Genomic DNA, 6,451 nt, shown 5'->3' on the forward strand with positions numbered 1-6,451 from the left:
CACACCCAATCTACTCATCACTTTACACACTGTCGCAACTCCCGTTTATGTATCCTTGGGATAAAGACAACACGGAACGCACAGCAAAGAACAGAGCATACAATTTTCGTACTAGTGTCACCATATGTCAGAGGGAAACAAGAAAAAAGTGGACGTGTTCTTGATCACCTGCGAGAACACCCGAAAGAAGCAGGGGGCATAGACCGTCCTACGTCAACAACTGGTACCTCCGACACTCCCAGAATAAACGGGTGACGTGCTGACCAAGTCTAGATATCTCCCGGGGCCGTAGCTCCTTTACGCCCCCGAGAACAGGGTTTTACCCCAGACGGTTTGTGCTCCTCTCAATGAGAGGGCGCCACTGGCTGTACATGGTTCGGCTACTCTTCCCTCTGCTGTAGGATTGCTCCCAAAGTGGCCGGTAGGCGCCTGTTTTAGCAGGTAGGAGGGGTCCCCTTTTTCTCGCACCAGCACCACAACAGCTTGGGGTTGTGCAACCTCCTTGCAGTACCCTAGCCTTGAGCATACACTACTCCAACCTTCTCCTCTTTAACATCCTGCACTACACCGATTGATCCGATGCACAGCGTGGGGGTCTACCCGGTCTGGGATGATCCCGGGTACAGCTCGCCGTCCTCTGGGTAATACTGCGCGAACACACCACCGCAAACCTTTCGGAGTATGCATCTTCACAACCTTTCATACAGAACCCCGTTCAGAAACGAGTATTATGGCTTATTTTCTACACGTCTCGGAGTTGCCAACCTCCTTACACCATTTACTAAAAACCCCCTTCTCTAATTCTAGAGAAGCGAGAATGGAACCTACGAGTGCTCGGAGGTTCCACTACCCTAACCCTAACCCTAACCCTTTTTTTTCGTGGGAAAATGCTTTACGCATTCCCCGACTCCCTGGGGGGAGTCGGGGTTATGTGGGACTGCCCTTGGGGGAAATTCCTAAGGGGTACCCACTAAAAACCCACGCCCACCTAAGCTAAAAGGGAGGTGCCTGGATCACGCGAGTACTCAACTGCTACTCACCGGGAGGGACCCACCCGGTGTCCCCATCCCTGGAGCCTTCGGATTGAGCTTCCCGAGCCCCAGCTCGGTCCAACCACAGCTCCCGGAGTCTTCGTGCCCCGCTCGGAGCCGGTATCCCGAAGGAACCAGCCCCGGCCGAGGCAAGAAGACGCCGCCACCGGAAGGAAGGGCCGTCGGAGGCGCGATCCGGCACGCCCCGACCCTTCCTTTCCCAAAACCCCCTACGGATCCCCCTCCCCAATCGGGGAGGGACGGACCGACACCCCCCACCCCGGGAAACTAACCCGGGGGGTGTCGGCCTATCACGGTGGGAGCTATGCTCCCCCCCGGGGCCCCGGGTCAGCTCAAGCCCCGGGCCCCCAAGTTCGCCGCCCCCAATGGTGGGGGCATAACAGGGCGCGGGGAAACACCCCGCGCCAATCCCACTCCGCCCCCCCCCCACCACTGGGGGCACACGTTGACGCGGGGGAGACCCCCGCGCCCTCCCAGCCGTCGCCGCCCCCCTCCTGGGGGGCACACGTCGGCGCGGGGGTCCCCCCCCGCGCCCAAATACTACTCGCGGAACCCGGGTCCCGTTCCCGGGCCCGCTCGGCGGCCTCCTTCTGGGTCATTACTACCTCACAGAAGGAGGCCACCGCCTTCCACGACATCACGCTGCCGACCATGTGGTCGACCACGGTCGACAGCGCGAGGTCCCACCCTTCCACTGCGGCTCTAAGGACACGGCGCGGCTCAGCCCAAGCTGGGCACTCCTCCAGAGTGTGCCGCGCTGTGTCCACATCTTCGCCGCAGTGGTGGCACTGCGTAGTCGGCTCCCGCCCCATTCTGTACAGGTACTCTCCGAAGCAACCGTGGCCGGAGAGCACCTGCGTGAGGCGGAAGGTCAACCTTCCCCGCCTCCTGCACCATATATAAAATATGGGCAGGAGGGCCCGGACAATCGGACGTGTGGAGGGTGCCAACAGCGCCCTCCACTCCGAAAAAGTTTGCGTCCGGGCCTGGCGATTCTGGCCCTCGAGCTCCAACTCCTCCTCGCGCGTGAGTTCCACCCCCGGCGGGCGGCGGAAGGAGCGGGCGATCTGTTATAATTTCGCCCGCTCCGGCGCCACCACAGTGAAGGGTGGAATCACGGCGAGGAGTCCCGCCGCCTCGGTGGAGATGGTGCGGCACCCCCGTATGACCCGCAAGGCCAGCCGCCGCCGCACTCTTTCCAAGAGTTTGCGGCTGGGCGTGCTGGCCTCGAGCGAGCGGTGCCACACGGGGGCCCCATACAGGGCTATAGACCGCACCACCTCCGTATAGAGGCGGCGTACCTTCAAATCCGGCCGCCCGAAATTTAGCAACAGCCGCGCCAAAGCGGCTGCCGTCCTCTCTAGTCGGGGGGCGAGGAGCTCGAAGTGTCCATCGAATCGCCAGCGGCCGTCTATGACCAGGCCCAGGTACCTCATCCTGGGCCCGATCGCGACGGAGGTTTCAGCGTCGCGAACCCGGAGATCTTGACCACGGGGTAGCCACCACACCCGAGGCGAATATAAGCAAATCGCCTCGGTTTTTGTGGCGGCCACGGTCAACCCCATTCTCCGGATTCGCCCGACCACGCAGTCCAGGGCAGCCTCACACAGGTGCGTGGTTCTCCTCCAGTCCTCCCCCTCGGCATAAACCAGGGTGTCATCTGCATAGCAGATCCAACGACCGACGGAGTAGTACATACGTCCATTACTTGCTAATAACTCGGTAAATAATAGTAGTAGCGAGTTTGGTGTTATGATATATATTGTTAGAAACCGTCTATATTACAGTGATATCACGTCGAAAATCTTCTAGGACGGATACGTAAAAATTTTCCTCTTAATGGTGGGACTTAGAAAAATTTTCAAAGTTCGGTGAATTATGAAAAGTTGGTTATTTTGTGTAAAATAACATAGAAATGTTAAAATTTATCTGTAGTAATCGGAATGAGTACACTTTAAATCCTTTAACGCGGATCCATTGGAGGGCAAGTCTGGTGCCAGCAGCCGCGGTAATTCCAGCTCCAATAGCGTATATTAAAGTTGTTGCGGTTAAAAAGCTCGTAGTTGAATCTGTGTGTCACAGTGTCGGTTCACCGCTCGCGGTGTTTAACTGGCATTATGTGGTACCTCCTACCGGTGGGCTTGCTCTTCACGGGGCGGTCCAACTAATATCCCATCGCGGTGCTCTTCACTGAGTGTCGAGGTGGGCCGGTACGTTTACTTTGAACAAATTAGAGTGCTCAAAGCAGGCTATCTTCGCCTGAATACTGTGTGCATGGAATAATGGAATAGGACCTCGGTTCTATTTTGTTGGTTTTCGGAACCCCGAGGTAATGATTAATAGGGACAGATGGGGGCATTCGTATTGCGACGTTAGAGGTGAAATTCTTGGATCGTCGCAAGACGGACAGAAGCGAAAGCATTTGCCAAAAATGTTTTCATTAATCAAGAACGAAAGTTAGAGGTTCGAAGGCGATCAGATACCGCCCTAGTTCTAACCATAAACGATGCCAGCTAGCGATCCGCCGAAGTTCCTACGATGACTCGGCGGGCAGCTTCCGGGAAACCAAAGCTTTTGGGTTCCGGGGGAAGTATGGTTGCAAAGCTGAAACTTAAAGGAATTGACGGAAGGGCACCACCAGGAGTGGAGCCTGCGGCTTAATTTGACTCAACACGGGAAACCTCACCAGGCCCGGACACCGGAAGGATTGACAGATTGATAGCTCTTTCTTGATTCGGTGGGTGGTGGTGCATGGCCGTTCTTAGTTGGTGGAGCGATTTGTCTGGTTAATTCCGATAACGAACTAAACTCTAGCCTGCTAAATAGACGTAACTATGGTATCTCGAAGGCCCCCGGGTTCTGTCGGTGGGTTTTTACTACCAACGTACAAACAAATCTTCTTAGAGGGACAGGCGGCTTCTAGCCACACGAGATTGAGCAATAACAGGTCTGGGATGCCCTTAGATGTTCTGGGCCGCACGGGCGCTACACTGAAGGAATCAGCGTGTTTTCCTTGGCCGAAAGGCCCGGGTAACCCGTTGAACCTCCTTCGTACTAGGGATTGGGGCTTGCTATTATTCCCCATGAACGAGGAATTCCGAGTAAGCGCGAGTCGTAAGCTCGCGTTGATTACGTCCCTGCCCTTTGTACACACCGCCCGTCGCTACTACCGATTGAATGATTTAGTGAGGTCTTCGGACTAGTACGCGGCAATGTTTCGGCTTTGCCGATGTTGCCGCGAAGATGACCAAACTTGATCATTTAGAGGAAGTAAAAGTCGTAACAAGGTTTCCGTAGGTGAACCTGCGGAAGGATCATTACAAATCAAACATCTGCCAGATCCATGAATATATATATATATATATATATATATATATATATATATATATATATACATACAAAAATGCTTTCAAAGCACACAGAAAAGACCAACAGGAGAGTACAAGGTTATAATAAAAGGAATTCACTCTCCTGTGTAATCATCGTATGATGAGAAAATAAACAAAAAGGGGAGTAGGGGATGTGTATAGCGACGAACTACTCCCCATGCAAAGGCTTACGTGTGGAGGTCATAGTTACGCATGGAGTACATAGTTACTCAAAGCGTACGATTCTCCCGTCCGTTCGCACCACGTTGTTGGCCAAAATTAAGGCGCAGAGAGCCCGCCAGACCATTTGTGCACAAACACGGCAATATATAATATATGCACTCTTTCGACAATGGGACGAAAGATCTCAATGAGAATGACACACGAGGAAACAGACGGTGCTTGCGTGAAGGTGGAGCATCGCATCGTTTACTTGTATTGGGGAGTGAGTGCGCAGAGCTGTACTTCGGGTCTTCGGGAATCGTCACCGACGTTCACATTGCAAACTCGAACGATCAATAGGGTGCGGTTTCCCGTCGGACGCTGAATGTTATAGCTTAACCACGAATATAGAAATACCCGTCGTTACGAATCGATGTTTTTCACCCGCCACCTGATGGATCGTGTTCTCTTTGATAAAAATACCTCGTGTCAAAGAGACGTGTATATTATAATATACGCCATTGGTCTGCCTGTGTGTAGGCTCTCGACAATTGTATGGACAATTACGGTCGCAAGAACAGGGATGTAAGCGTCGATTCGAATCCACATATCGCGCTTCCTCGGTCTTCGCCTGTGGTGTCCGAGATACGTCCATTGGAAACGGTGGTGTTGTCTCTCCTCTAGAGAAAGAGAGGACAACAACAGGGTAGCCTGTGGAAAACTTGCGGTGAACGCGTTGTGTTCTGTCACGAACGTCGAGGAATAGGATGAGAGAAGGACCGGCTGTGAAGCTTGCTTTTTAAAGCTGTGTGCGATTTTTGACACCCTACTCTCTGTGTGGCGATAATACAGCGCACAAGAGCTTGGGACGAACGATCGCGCACGGCCAGAGCCGGCTGTGAAGTCCGCTAGTTATCGAGTTCATTCTCCAATAAGAGAGGAGGAGGAGAAGTGTCGGGATCCAGTATCGGGTTGTCTATGATCCCCGTCGTTTTGTGAATTCTCCTCCTGTGTTTTCCACTTTAAAGGTATTTCAATGTATTTTCCGCCCGGCCGTCGGATACATGTGCGCATTGCATCGCGTACTCGCGACGGTTTCCGTTTCTACGGACGATCGTGTGTCGTCCTTAAAAACGACGCCTGAATCTCCTTCGCGCTGGTTGGAGCTTTCAGGTATCGGCGTTCTTATGAACCGCAGAACAAGAGACATAATTATATATTGATTATAAATCAAATTATACGATTACCCTGAACGGTGGATCGCTTAGCTCGTGGGTCCATGAAGAACGCAGCTAATTGCGCGTCAACGTGTGAACTGCAGGACACATGAACATCGACATTTCGAACGCACATTGCGGTCTACGGATACAATTCCTGGACCACGCCTGGCTGAGGGTCGTTTACGTAACAAAATACTGCTTGCGTTGCTCTTGTAAGTCCCCGCCGTCGCTTACCTCTCCATGTCGAATTGTGGAGGGCGCAAAGAGCGTTTCTGAGTTGGGTTGCAAAGATGCTACGTACGAGCGAACGATGGACGTTTCGTCGGCGTTTGACGCGGTTCTGTGAAAATTGCAAATTTTACATTGCGTCTAACAGTTTCGTGAGAAGAAGGAAATAGGAATGGGTATCACATTCGGACTTGCGTGAGTGTTTTGCGGCGTCGTGGGTCGTATTTTCAATACGACCGCCCGTGAACACCGCTCCGACGATCGAAATCTCTCTCTCCTCTCTCTGGAACGATTCGCATTGCGGAAGAAGCGTTTCACTCTCGAATACTTTACGCGCTCCCGACGTCGTCTGAAATGATGCGTATACGAAAGGTATAAGAGTCTCAAGAGACTACAGTGAATGGACACTGTTCGGTCCCAC

The 6,451-nt window shown here is 53.0% G+C and overlaps 1 non-coding gene across 1 annotated transcript; it reads left to right on the plus strand.

The window, feature by feature from the left end:
• The first annotated feature begins 5,826 nt into the window (after window positions 1-5,826).
• Window positions 5,827-5,981, plus strand: LOC143363300 (5.8S ribosomal RNA). The gene has a single exon (XR_013083787.1). It is a non-coding gene; the product is annotated as a 5.8S ribosomal RNA (ribosomal RNA).
• Window positions 5,982-6,451: the final 470 nt, after the last annotated feature.

The sequence above is a fragment of the Halictus rubicundus genome, unplaced genomic scaffold (assembly GCF_050948215.1).
Source record: "Halictus rubicundus isolate RS-2024b unplaced genomic scaffold, iyHalRubi1_principal scaffold0029, whole genome shotgun sequence".
Taxonomy (NCBI): Eukaryota; Metazoa; Arthropoda; class Insecta; order Hymenoptera; family Halictidae; genus Halictus; species Halictus rubicundus.